A 14989-nucleotide genomic window follows, 5' to 3' on the forward strand; every position below is an offset into this window, starting at 1 on the left:
TAGGAGGATCCCAAAATATACGCAACGGTACGTGTGAATGATAATCCATAATAGTGCTGTCTAATGTGTCATTAGATGAGAGAATTCCCATATACTTACCATGCATGGAGCGCCTTTGATATACTCGAATGTACTGGAGAATGATATTATACACTTCTATACGTGGAACAAGATTTCACCCCCGAGATACAATGCTGGCAAACAATGACAAATGCTACGTTTTACAACGCCAAGACACGTCTCTAGCCTAGACCTCTAAATGTTTTTCGTTAATGACAAATGCTCCTTAGGTTAATTGAAGTAAATTTTAAGTTGATCTTCAATTAAGTTTTGGTTTTAAGTCTTAGAAAATGATGTCACCTAAACACCTATGATGAAATCTAGCATGAAGAAAATGATTCTTTTCAATTCTATAAAAACTATCTAACATAAGGAAGAGGTTCACACACTGATGCAATAATCAAGAATGCAACAAACAAATCTTCCTATCTTTCACTTTCACTTTCACTATTTCAATAAACCCAACAAAAGCAAGATGAGATTCAATCTGTTAACATGCAACTATATGAATCTTTCACTTTCACTTTTTAATGAACCCAACAAAAGCAAAATGAAATTCAATTCGTTAACATGCAACTATATGAATCTTTCACTTTCACTTTTCAATGCACTCACCAAAGTAAAAAGGAATTCGATTCAAATGCACCTACATGAAAATGTTTTTTCACTTTTCTTTTCGAATGAATAATAATGCACTTCTTTCAGCTTCAGAATCAAGCAATGTGATCTATGCTTAATTATAAACCAAAAATGACTTTCCAATGCAAATTAACCTAATGCAATTTGAAAAGCAAATTTTGAAGTAAAAGCTAAAACAAATGCAAGTGTTTTTTCTTAATGATTTCCAAAAGAGAAAACAACGCTTAATCAACAACAAAATCAGTATCCCAATGACACAAACAAGCAGCAAGCGATGAATCCAATTGACCTAAAACCCTAAGAACTCAATCAGACCTCACTTCTAGTACTTCAAAGCAAATGGGATAAATTTTGAAAATAATCAAGATAATCAGCCAAAATACTGACAAATCCAAGCACACAAGACAGGGAAAGACCCCAGAGGTCAAGACACAATGGACTCGACTGACAAAAACCCTAAATATCAACTTTTAGGGATCAACGTGACTGTTACAGTAAAACCCCTGCTGACAGGGATTTCAACACGACTAATATTGAAGAATTCGCGCTAGCAGCGTGACTGTTTCAGGAAAAAGAGCACTAGATGAGAAAGACTTGGAAAAACAAAAATAATTTAAAAATGCAGTCCAGAATTAACACTCTAAAGGACTGATCACTCAAAGTGTAGACCTATACAAAATTAAATCACTAATGACTAAACGGTTGGCCAAACTGATCAAATAGACGAAATCCATGAAAGAGGTTGAAAGGGCTATAGGCTCCCCGGTGGAGTCATAAGCAATCTCTCTAGTCCTATGAGAGGATCTAGCAACAAACTAGACAAAAAAGTGCAAGCTTTCCTAGTTTATGTTGGAAAATGAAAAGTAAGACAAATAACCTGCCTCACTCTAATACTAAGCGTTCGTTGATGTCGTTCTCGGCCTTCTCTCTTCTAGGTTCAATCCTCTTTACGCTATCACGGATGAGTATCTAGAAGGAAGATCAAACAAGAGATACAAAAGTATACATAACATAGTTCACTCTAAATGAATAATGATTTATACATTTATGGAAAGTAAACACCATATGTATTTATTAACAGAAATGAGGGAAGCATATAACCATAGGTGCCTTGATGGGAAGCCTCCTTTGTGGTAGATTTCCAAGTCCAAGCGAAGACCATTTAAGCACTCCTCCTTGGTTAGATGGGCAACATTTAGGCATAATTTCAACATAGGAATGAAACCAAGCAATGACCAACCATTTGGGGATGGAAGAGACTTGATTTATAGGAAAGGAGAGAGAGTTAAGGATCCATAAAAGAGGAAGGAAGGTCCACATATCAAAGGGAATATCCCTACAGGTAGGATCAAGGACTCAAAATGGGAGAAATCGGCCATATCTTCATTCAACAACATCCAACTTGCTGTTCTCGAGGCTTCTAGTAAGAGAAGCTTCTCCTCAACTTTAGGAAAAAATGCCAGAAGAGGCGCAACACAATTTTTCCTATCAAAATCCATGCTGGTAATGCTAGGTAAAAATGCTACAACAAACCATCAACACGGGCCAACAGTAGTACAAAGCGTGCTGATTCTAAAAACTAGGGTTTCAGGTAATGTCCCCCAAAATTCTCTCAAGGCAACTTTTCTTCTCTTCTTCAAGGATGTTTTTGTATGTGTTTCATGGTGAGTGCACTGACAACTTTCGTCATTTTGATGCTTCAGTATACGGGACGTGAAGTGTGACAAAATATTGCATAACAATACAAAGAAGTAAGATTCATTCATAATGATTGTAAAGATGATGAAGAAATAAATCATCCAATTTATGTTATTAATCAAGATTCTGGATTCTTTACTTTCGCTACAAGTGATCTCTCTAATCCTTAAACCACAATTGAAGATACTTTATACCTCAATTTTCAAATAATAATATTTGGAAAATGTATTTTGATAGGGAATTTTCTAAGGATGGAGCTGGCATAGGAATTGTACTCATTTATCCTGACAAGAAAAATGTAACCCAATCCTTGAAATTAGATTTTGAAGTCACAAACAATGTGGTAGAATATGAAGCCTTAATTTTAGGGTTGGAATTAACTAAAGGTATGAAAGTACAAAACCTGGTAGTATATGGTGGTTCAAAATTAATTGTAAAACAAATCAGGAATCTTTTTCAAACCAAGCATCCTAGACTTAGAGCTTATAGAAATGAAGTATGGGATTGTGTGGAAAACTATTTTCAGGCCTTCAACATCTCATCAATTCCAAGAGAAGATAACAACCATGAAGACTCTTTGGCAGTCTATGCAAGTTATTTTAGAAAACCTAATCCTTTGCGATTACATTACCAGATTGAAGTAAAATACATACCTTCCATCCTAGATAATTTAGGACATTGGAAAGTTTTTAAAGATGATGAGCAGTTAAAAATTTTCTTACAGGCAATTGATGAATTTTCTAGTTTACATGTTGAGGAAGAAAACAATGGTGAAATGAAATCAAATGATGGTTATTTAGATCCGAATTTGAAAAAGAAAATTGCTGATCATGATATCATTCAGTTATCAAATAATTATATTCCAAAGGGATTGCTTCCCCTGGATTTTTTTTTTACCAGAATGATGTATCAAAAATTTCATTGCTAAGTTCACATCAGGAAGATGTACAAGATTGTAATATTGGTGCTATAGGAGAAATTAGAAATGTCAAAATCTCATCTTCTTTGCCTCAGGACACAAAAGAAAAATATATCAGTTTATTTAAGCAATACAAAGATGTGTTTGCATGGTCATATGAAGAATTGAAAACCTATGACACAACTATTATTGAGCACAAAATGCCTCTTAAACCAAAAGCTAAGCCATTTCAAAAAATAAGGAGAATTAACCCAGTGTTACTTCCTATTATTGAGAAATAAGTGAGAAAATTGTTGGATGCTAAAATAACTGTTCCCTTAAGATACTCTAAAGGGATAGCTAATCTGGTACATGTTAGGAAGAAAAATGGGGAAACTAGACTCCGTGCCAATATTAGGAACTTGAACAAATTATCCCTAAAAGATAATTATCCATTACCAAAAATGGATCAATTGCTTCAAAGAGTATCAGGTTCTGATAGGATCTCAATGTTAGATGGTTTTTCTGGATACAACCAGATTCTGGTTAGTTAAGAAGACAGAGAGAAGTCTACATTCACAACTCCTTGGGGCACTTTCATGTATGCCAAGATGCCATTTGGTTTAATCAATGTTGGAGAAACATTTCAAAGGGCCATGGATATGGAATTTGTTGGTAAGGTAAATAAATTCATAGTTATTTACCTTGATGATTTGACAATGTTTTCTGATTCTGATGCTAAACACATTAAACACTTGAGAATTTTTTTTGAAAGATGCAAAAAAATTGGGATTTCTCTTAATCCTAAGAAGTCACTTTTTTCAATGAGGGAAGGAAGATTATTGGGACACATAATTTCAAAAGAAGGAGTTATAATTGATCCTAAGAGAGTTTCAACAATTCAGGTAATCAATTTTCCTAGAAATAAAAAAGAGATTCAGTCATTCTTAGGGAGAATAATTTTTTAAGGAGGTTTATACCTAATTATGCTGAAATTGTGAAAGATATTATTGACATGCTCAAGAAAGAAAATGAAGTTAAATGGACTGTCTAAGCTAGATAATCCTTCTCACAAATCAAAAAGGAAATTTTAGAAGCCCTAGTGTTAGCCATCCCAGATTATACAAAACTGTTTAGTATTTTCTCCTTTGCCTTAGATAACGCTATAGAAATTGTTTTATTGCAGAGAAATGATGATCAAAAGGAACATCAAATTTCATTATTTAGTAAGGTTATGTGAGATGCTAAACTGAGATATGGCATCATAGAGAAACAAGCTTATGCCTTGTTTCAAGATTGGAAAGCATTTAGGATTTATGTTTTACACTCTCCTATAATTGCTTATGTTCCTAACAATGCAGTAAAAACAATGTTGACTCAGCCTGATATAGATGGAAAGAGGGGAAGATGGATTGCTAAGATACTTGAGTTTGATTTAGACATTAGAACTACAAAGTTGGTGAAAGGACAGGGTTTAGCTAATTGCTAGCTGAATCAAACTGCAAAATACTTGGTATTAATACTATCATGTAGATTTCAGGTGAGAAGAATCCACAAGAACCTTATGATATTTCAGGTGAGAAGAATCCACAATAACCTTATTTGATTTTAGGTGATAAAAATCCACAAGAACCTTCTTCCAGTGAAGTTCTTATTCCTCTTCCTTTACACATTGATGATTTTTTTTACTATCAGATTGGTACAAAGACATAATGCATTTTCTATGTTTCACGAAGAATCAATGTAGATCCCTCAGTCTCAAGGCCATGAAGTACTATATAGTAAATGAAAATTTGTATTGGAAGGATCCTTTAAACATAATCCTATTACTATGCTTGAATGAGAGTGAAATAGATGGAGTAATTGAATAGTTTCATGTAGGAATTTGTGGGGGACATTATGCTTGGAAGGAAACTACATATAAGACACTGAGAGTAGGTTTTTATTGGCCAAAATTATTTTCACAGGTTGGAGAAAAGGCGAGGAGTTGTATCCCATGTAAGATATTTGTAGGGAAACAGAGGTTAACAACACTTCCCCTTGTCCCAGTTTCAGTAGAAGCTCCTTTCTTGCAGTGGGGATTGGATTTCATTGGTGAAATAGTTCTAGTCTCCAGCAACCAACACAGATGGATATTGACAAACACTGGTTATTTCACAAATTGGTAGAAGTAATACCATTTGAGAATGCAATTGTTACAGTGGTGATTTGGTTGTCCTAGATAAATAGTTACAGATAATGCTCAAGATTTCAGTAGCATAAAGATGATAGAATTCTGTCAAAAATATCAAATTACTTTACATCATTCTACACCTTATTATCCATAGGGTAATGGGTTGACAGAATCATCAAATAAAAGTTTGATTAAAGTTATTAAGAAAGTGTTAGCAGATCACAAAAGGAGCTGGGACAATAATCTCAAATATGTAGTGTGGGAAAACAAGGTTTCACATAAATTATTTATTGGCAAATCTCCTTTTCAACTTGTTTATGGAATAGAAGTCATCTTCCCTACACATTTAGCATTTCTAGTCATGAAGTTTTTTCAGGAGTCATATGAAGAAGCAAATAATTTTTCAAGAATAATTAATCAGATCATTGAGCTAAATCAGGGCAGAGATGAAGTTCAGCATAAACTTCGACAATATCAAGACAAGATGAAGATTTTGTTTGACAGGAAGGCCAGGGAAAGAGATTTCAGACAAGGATATTTAGTTCTCAGATGGGATGTAAGAAGATAAGAAAGAGGCAAACATGGGAAGTTTGATAACTTATGGTTGGGGCCTTTCATCATTGCAGAAGTTAAAGGAAATAATACATTCATTATACACAATCTAGAAGGAAAAGATTTCTCGTTGCTAGTTAATGGGAAATACCTCGAGCATTATATTCAATATTGAGTGTTTTTTAATCATCATCATTGTAAATTTCTGGTTTTTCTTTAAAATTCCAAAGCAAGTGTGATTTTCACTGCAAAGACTCCATAGCCCGAGGAGAAGACACATGGATCTGTAGGTTCTTTACATCCTATAGGGGGAAGAAGTCCCTAGATGGAGCTGACATTGTAACTTATTTTATCCTTGTATTTTTTCATTCATTTTCAAAAAAAAAAAAAAATACAATAAAGAAAAAGAAAAATAAGAAAAAGAAATAGAAAAGAAAAGAGAAAAAAAAATCCAAGAAAGAAATGAAAAATGTAGAAAATCGTATAGATTCCCAAGCTCATGCAATTTACTAAGCACAGGAAAAGAATCTACTTCTACTTTCAACCAGCAGAAGCCAATAGATTGATGAAAACAATAGGAAAAATAAGAAGATAAATCAATGGCACATAACACAAGATGCATCTAGGGAAAGCCATTGCTCAAAACCCTACTATCTGTATTTCATATATCAAAAATATCAGTGAATATACAAAGCTCGTTATCACTAGAACAATTCCGCATAAGTATGCTCAACTCTCTCAGCTCATAAGAAAACTCTTGGCCAACACTTAACATATTTTTCAGCTCTCCAAGCCCCTAATCTCTTGCATAAATCCTAGGATGAAGAGCTCGTATTTAAAGGGAATTCATGCTTCCAAAACTACACAATCCAAATATAGGTTCTTCTTTGATTGCATGCATGATATTTACAACTTAGTAAATCATACAACTGATAGTACACTGTCCTTGCACTGTAGTCTCAATTAAGTCTTTCTCAGAATCGACATGCATGAGTTTCTGATAAGGGGATCTTTAGTTAACTAAAGTGGCACTTGTTGATGCATTAGTGCACCAACTGACTGTTAACTCTCTATGAGTTCCTCAAATAGTTTGGAACTAATTTAACTAAACATAACTTAGTAAACTGAGTTATCTAATCTACAACTCACACTTAAACTCATCCTGGACCCCTAAAACTTAGGGAGAACATATACATGACTTCAGAAAGACTTCCAACTCGAAATTCATAAGATAATTAAGTTAATTAAACTTAATTGACTATTTACAAGTTGCTATGAGAATATAATTCAATTTTAATTCATAGTTTAATTCAAGGACAAATTAAACTAGAATTTCTTGTTGCCATTTCTCAACACTCCCTCTCAACAAGAAAGGGATTATCAACTACCCCGATCCTGTCTCTGTGAAACTTGAATTTACATCTTGACAACGCCTTCGTAAAAATGTTAGCATCTTGCTCCTTCATGGGAATGCACTCTAAAAACATAATCTGCCTCAAAACACAATCTCTGAGATGATGATATCGGATTTCAATATGCTTGGACCGATCATGAAAATCTGGATTTTTAGAGAGTTTGATACAACTCTGATTATCGCAGTAAATCATAATTGGATCCATCTTCTAACAAAAAAAACAACCAAGATCTTCCTCATCTAGATGACCTCACACGTTGCTTGACTCACAACGATGTACTCCGTCTCTACCGAATTGAGTGCAACTGATCTCTATTTCCTGCTATACTAAGAAACTGCCGCTGACCCAATACTGAAGATCCCTCCTGATGTGCTCTTCCAGTCGTATGGACTCCTTGCCCAATCTCCATCAGAGAAGCCTTGAAGCTTCACTCCCTCTATCTGTTTCTACCATAATCCATACTGAGAAGTGCCCATGAGGTATCTCAACACATGATTTGCCGCCTTCCAATACAACTTGCTCGGCCTAACCATCACTTGACTAAGCTAGATAAATGCATAGCACATATCTAGTCGTGTGTTCACCAGGTACATGAGTGAACCCACAAGGTGCCTGTAAACAATAGCTTCCACTACTTCCCCTGAAGTAGCATCCTCCTTCCCCCAGTTACTTGCTAAAGGAGTCTCCATGGGTTTGCTACTCTCCATGCAGAATCTCTTGAGTATCTCGTTGGCATACTTTCCCCGAGACACAAACAAATCCCCATCTCCATGCCAAGAAAGTAATGCATGAGCCCCGTGTCCTTCATCTCAAACTCTCTTGCAAGGTCCTCCTTGCAAGACTTGATTAGTTGATCATCACTTATCAGTATGAGATCATCAACATAAAGTACAATGATTAACAATTTACCTTCCACCACTATGTGGTACAGGTTTGCATCTGCTTCACTCTTTGTGAAGCCCAACCCGGTGAAGTAGTTATCTATCCTAGTGTACCAAGCACGGGGTGCTTGCTTCAGCCCATACAACGCTCTCTTGAGCTGGCACACATGCAAATCACGGTCAAAGGTCTCAAAACCTTCAGGCTACTCTATGTACACCTCTTCCTCAATCATGCCATTAAGGAAGGCTGTCTTTACATCCATCTGATGTATCTTCCAACCCATCTGTGCTGATAGTGCCAATATAGATATGATTGAAGAGTACCTTGCAACAAGAGAAAAGGTCTCATCATAGTCAATCCCCTCTACCTGTGAAAATCCACAGGCCACAAATCTGGCCTTATGTTTCTCCACGCTACCATCTGCAACTTGCTTTACCTTGTAAATCCAATGAGATCTCATCACTGTATGTCCTTCGGTCTTGGGACCACATCCCAAACACTGTTACGAACTATGGACTCATACTCCTCCACCATGACATCAACCCAAACCGGCTGCTGTACTGCTTCCTTAAAGGAATATGGCTCCGTCACAACACATTTTCCCATAAGAGCCATGTATCTAGTGTACCTCTTAGGTGACCTCCTCTACATGCGTTGAGAAGTGGGTGCTCCCACATTCTCCATTGCATCATCCAACAATCTATCAGCCTCTCGGGTGCGCTTTCTTCCCTCTCTGGAAGACTCTACCTGAGTGGATGTCTCTAATCCCAGATCCTTTACATCTGGATTCTCCACATCAATCTGAGACTCCTCAACCTTAGGATCTAAAATCTCCTCATCTGCATGTAGCTCAAGCTCCATCTCAAGGGAAAATCGCATGGCCTTCTCCTCATTGAATCTGACATTCCTGCGAACCATTGTCATCCTGTTGGTCGGCAAGTACACCTGATAGTTGTGAGGTGTATTAGTGTACCCCACAAATATCGCTAACTCTGTTGTCGATTCAAGATTCTTCTGTGCATCTTTGGTCACATGGAAATATAACAATGACCCAAAAATCCTGAAGTGACCAACATTTGGCCTTTTACCAGAATAAGCCTCCTTTGGTATCTTCATCTCAAGTATCCGATGTGGGCTACGGTTCTGAACATAAACCAATGTGTTGCATGCCTCAACCCACAAGTGTAGTGGTAGGCCTTGATCATGAAACATCGCCCTCACTACCCCTACTATGCTTCTGTTCTTCCTCTCGGCCACCCCATTCTGCTGAGGGTTATGGGGTGCTATCAATGTCCGTTTGATCCCTTCCACTGCACAGAAGTTCTTAAACTCATTTGAGACATACTCACCACCGTTATCACTCTGTAGAGCTTTAACCTTTTCACCCGAATCTTTCTCCACCAATTCATTAAACTCACAAAACTTTGTAAAAGTTTGATCCTTTTTCTGCATGAAAAATTTCCATCATTTTTGAGAAAAGTCATCAACAAATATAACATAATACCCGTGTTTGGCCGTAGATGCTGTTGATAATGTTCCACACACATCTGAGTGGACTCGCTCTAGAATATCCTCTGCTCAACTGTCTCTGTCGTGAAAGGAAGACTTGATGTATTTTCCCAAAGTACACCCCTTGCATGTATCAACTTGCTCAAGTGTACCTTTAGGAAGACCGGTAGAGATCTGCTGCAATATCTTCAAAGCCCCATGATGAAAGTGGACCAATCACCTGTACCATAACTCACCAACATCTCGGCTCTACACCCTTTCTACTTTTGTGCTCAAAGTAGCACACTCCTCTACCTCCAGCTTATAGAGATTCTTCACCCAAATCCCTATATTCTTTACTTGACCCGTGGCTATGTGTCAAAGGACTTCCTTTCCTTTCGAGAATATCACATCATAGCCTCTATCCTCAAGCATGGAAATAGATACCAAGTTGTTCTTCATCCCGGGAACATACATAAAATCCTTCAAGGTGAGTGGAGCCCCATGCTCCCTCTAAAAAGCCATCGTGCCCAAACCAGTAACACTATTCTTCCCATCATCACTGATCTCTGTATGCATTTGGAGATCTTTCTCCTCCAGGTCACTGAATAACTCTTTGTCTCTAGTAATGTGGAATTAAGCTCCACTGTCTAAGTACCATACACTTCCCATCATTGATGACACCATGCATGCAATGAGGGAAAAGTCCAATTCAAATTGAGAGGCCAAAGCCTCACCCGCTGCTCCTCTTGAGGACTTCTTCTTGGACTTCTTGAGTGGAAAATTTGTAGCAAAATGGCCCAACTCATGACAATGAAAGCACTTAACTTCGTCATATCTTTCTTCTTACCTCTATGATAATAATATGATTTAGAATTGGAAGCTTTCCCTTTCCCCTTCTTCACCTTAATTGCAAAGGAATAATTCTCTTCATCATTAGTCTTTGATGAAGAGCCATCCCTGGTGTTTCTCCTGATATCCTCTTACATCAAATCCAACCATAGTTGTTCCCAATTTGGTAGCTTCACCTAACCATTGACAAAGTCTTGATAACTATGCAAACTCTTTGGAAGTCATAGAAGAGTAAGACTCACCATATCATCCTCGACAACCATGATTCCAACACTTCCAAGTTCAACATGACACTGAGTGAACTTGGTCAAGTATTTTGGAATAATCTCGCCTTTGTCCATTTTGATTTTTTTAAGTTTGTCCTTTAGTGCTAATTTCCTTTGGTCACTGATGTTATAATACAAGTGCGTCAATTTTTTACATATAGCATACAAAGTTTCCTTGCCATGGAGACTCGAGACAATGTGGTCTCGAACTCCCTCAAGGATTATCCGCCTTGCATTCGCCAAACACTTCTCCCATTTGGCCAAATTTTGTGAATTCGATGTTGTTGTCTTAGGAATTTCTTAATCAATGAATTCCTTCAAGCCATTATCCTCTAGCACAACCTCCATTCTATCCCTACGGGTTATAAAATTTGAGCTTCCTTCCAAGGCATACTCGAGCCAAAAACCGTAGAACACCATCTGCCAATCTTGAAATGTGTATTGCAAATTCGAATTTCACCTGTAACCCAAAACTCAAAACTTCAAAATATCCTCTAGCATACTATCTTAAGCTCCAATACCATGTATAAAATCCCGTAGACTCACAAGCTCATGCAATTTACTAAATCACAGGAAAATAATATACTTCTACTCTCAACCAATGGAAGCCAATAGATCGATGAAAACAATATGAACAAGAAGAAGATAAATCAATGGCACATAACACAAGATGTATCTGGGGAAAGCCACTGCTCAAAACCCCACTATCTGTATTGCATATATCAGAAATATGAGTGAAGATACAAATCTTGTTCTCACTAGAATAATTCCAAACAAGTATGCTCAACTCTCTCAACTCATAAGCAAGCTCTTGGCCAACACTTAGCATATTTTTTAGCTCTCCAAGCCCCTAATCTCTTGCGTCATTCCTAGGATGAATAGCTTGTATTTAAAGGGAATTCATGCTTCCAAAACTACACAATTCAAACATAGGTTCTTCTCTGATTGCATGCATGATATTTACAACTCAGTAAATCATACAACTGATAGTACACTGTCCTTGCATTCCAATCTCAACTGAGTCTTTCTCAGAATCGACATGCATGAGTTTCCGATAAGGGAATCTTCAATTAACTAGAGTGACACTTGTTGATGCATTAGTGCATCAATTGACTGTTAACTCTCTATTAGTTTCTCAAATAGTTTGGAACTAATTTAACTAAACATAACTCAGTAAACTGAGTTATCTAATTTACAACTCACACTTAAACTCATCCTGAACCCCTAAAACTTAGGGAGAACATATACATGACTTCATAAAGACTTTCAACTCGAAATCCTAAGCTAATTAAGTTAATTAAACTTAATTAACTATTTACAAGTTTCTATGAGAATATAATTCAATTTTAATTCACAATTTAATTCAAGGACAAATTAAACTAGAATTTCTTGTTTCCATTTCTCAAAAAAAATAAAAGGGAGAAAGGAATAAAATAAAATAATAATATCCCTAGCAGTAATGAGCAAATTTAAATGCCACATTTATATTTTTATTATCCTTAGCATTTTTAAATAAATTATTTCATTGTAATAATTTGATGTGATTGATTTCCACCGAGAAATTAAAGTTTGCACAACTTTGAGTGGATGAGATCACGCTCGTCGAGGTCAAAGGCCTCTGACACATTGTGGGACCCCCCACATTGTCGAAAGTTAATGGAAGTGGGGTGGGGGTTCGCAAAGCTGTTTTACCTGACCTTGACTTTGTTATGTGGTGCCTTCCCAATCATTGCGGTACCATCCTCGCATAAAACCACAAACTACTTTTCCTGCCAATTCTCCCGCTCATTCCTCCCACCAATCCTCCCTCCGATTTCGCCCACTACTAACTTTCCTCTACACTTAGTTGTCACCAACCCTTCCAATAAACGTAGCAGGTAACCATTAACCATTAAATTCTCCTGCCAAAGTTTAAACACATTAATTTATCCACACCAATAGCTATTAGTGTAACTGAAAGCCATTATAATCACTTGAATAAAATCTTCTCCCCTATCCAAATTGCGTTCTTACACTATTTCTTCCTACAACTAAAGCTCTAACATGACATTGCAAGTGAATTTCAACGATTTCTAGCTCCTGTTCATCACTATCTTTGGGTAATTATTTAATTTTCTTTAGAAATTAACTTTTTCCCTAATGGTTTCCCACAAAGGAAAATCTAGAAAATCTTATGTTGCCCCTTGTAGTTAAATTAGATGAATTTCCCTTGATTGATATCGATTTTAAAATTTTCGAGAGCAATTGTGAATTCGACTTGTACGGACTTCACAATTGGGCTTTTCAAAAGTATCAAGATGCCAGTGACAAATTTTGTTTCTAGGAATCCCTATTACCCCAATTTTGTTTCCCTCAGACATACCACTTTCCAGAATTTTTCACCTAGTGTGGAGCCCGATATCTTCCTAGTTAGAGAGTTGTTATTGCTTAGAATAATGAAACCCCTTTTTATATAACCCCTGAGTCAATATTCCAGGCCCTCTAATTAAATTCTCAAGATTCCCTTTAGCCTTTTTCCTCTGCTGTTTTAATGAAAATTTATCAGAGACTTTCCTTTTCAAAAAGAGCACATATTTTTGAGTCATTTTTACCAGAAAACTTAGAATTACCAAGAACAAACCCACATTATCCCTCTACAATGTTCCCTGAGATGTATAGGAAGGCAATTTCCTTATTTTCTTGTCTGTTAGGATATCCCAATGATCAATGGGTAGATGAGGTTATTTTGGGGTTTTTGTCAGTCTTTTCTTCTGGTAAAAAACCTCAATAATGTTAAACTATAGTCAGTTTATGTCCGATGCAATTCATGATCAATTTTTAAAGTTTATTGATGAAGGTTCATACAAGTACCAATCAATTTTGATTTACCTATTCTTATATCATTAGGAAGAAATGTTCAAGTCTCCTTTGCAGAAATTGGATGCTGAAGGAAAACCATAGTCAATGATTCATTAGACCTCATTAGTGAGGAAAAATTTGTCAATCAATTTTTGTATATGGAAATATGTTTGTTAGGTAGTGCTGCAGTTCCTAGAGTTTCAACAGAGACCAAGATGAATTTTCATTTGAATGAGCAGTCTAAAGTTGGAGACTAGTATTTGTACTAGAATTTCACATAAATAAGGATTTATGGCTGTGAGATTCCACCTTACAAATTATCGATGTTCCTCCCCATGAGGAATTTTTCACTTGAATATATCAGGCAGATGATGAACATGGATAATGTTCATTTAAAAAAGGCTCAATTCAAACTAAAAGCACTTGTTGGCCCATTTATAGTCAACACTAGAGTTGCAAAAAAAGAAGTCAATGAGTTATTGAAGCATATGAAGTTTAGATTAAGTTTCAGCTGGTCATATGATCCATTAGGACTAATATCATCAATGAGAGTTGGTCAGAAGTCTACACCATATGTGCACATTGCAAAACTTGAGATTGAACAATATGCCAACAAAGAAGAATGGGAAGAGAATACACTATAGGAAGTTGAGGAGCTAGTTTCCAATCAAACAACAGTGGAGACTCTAAGGATGATAGAAAAATAATTGAAGAGACTAAGAGACAGTCTATCTCTAGTAGGATCATAGTTACAGAAGGCAACATTCAAGGTGTTCAAGAGGAGGAAAACCATAAATGTTGAAGAAGAATCCTCAGAAGCTCAAACTTCTAAGGAACCTACTATAGTTATACTTTTAGGATAATCTGCATTTCCATTGTAGCATATTGAAGAAACAATCGTATGTTCTCCTTCTTCTAAAAGGAAACAAAGTATTTTTACAAGGTTATTAGAGATGAATAACAAAAATGAAGTACTAAAAATTTCTACATATGCAAATTCCTAGAAACAATCTTCCACAACTTAGACTAGGTTACTTTTTGCCTTAAACCAGGGAAAATTTTAAGAACCTCACTAAATTTATATGTATAATAAATGGGTGAATCCCCATGATACATAGGAAAAATGAAAGGAAATTTTCTGAATAATATAACATGTATATATCATTTTTTGGTGAATCTCTCACCAGATTATATTATCTTGTAAAATTATGGTGAATCATTCGTTGAA

Source organism: Pinus tabuliformis, chromosome 7 (genome assembly GCF_031772625.1).
Source record: "Pinus tabuliformis cultivar Carrire ecotype Pingquan chromosome 7, CPIR1, whole genome shotgun sequence".
Lineage (NCBI taxonomy): Eukaryota > Viridiplantae > Streptophyta > Pinopsida > Pinales > Pinaceae > Pinus > Pinus tabuliformis.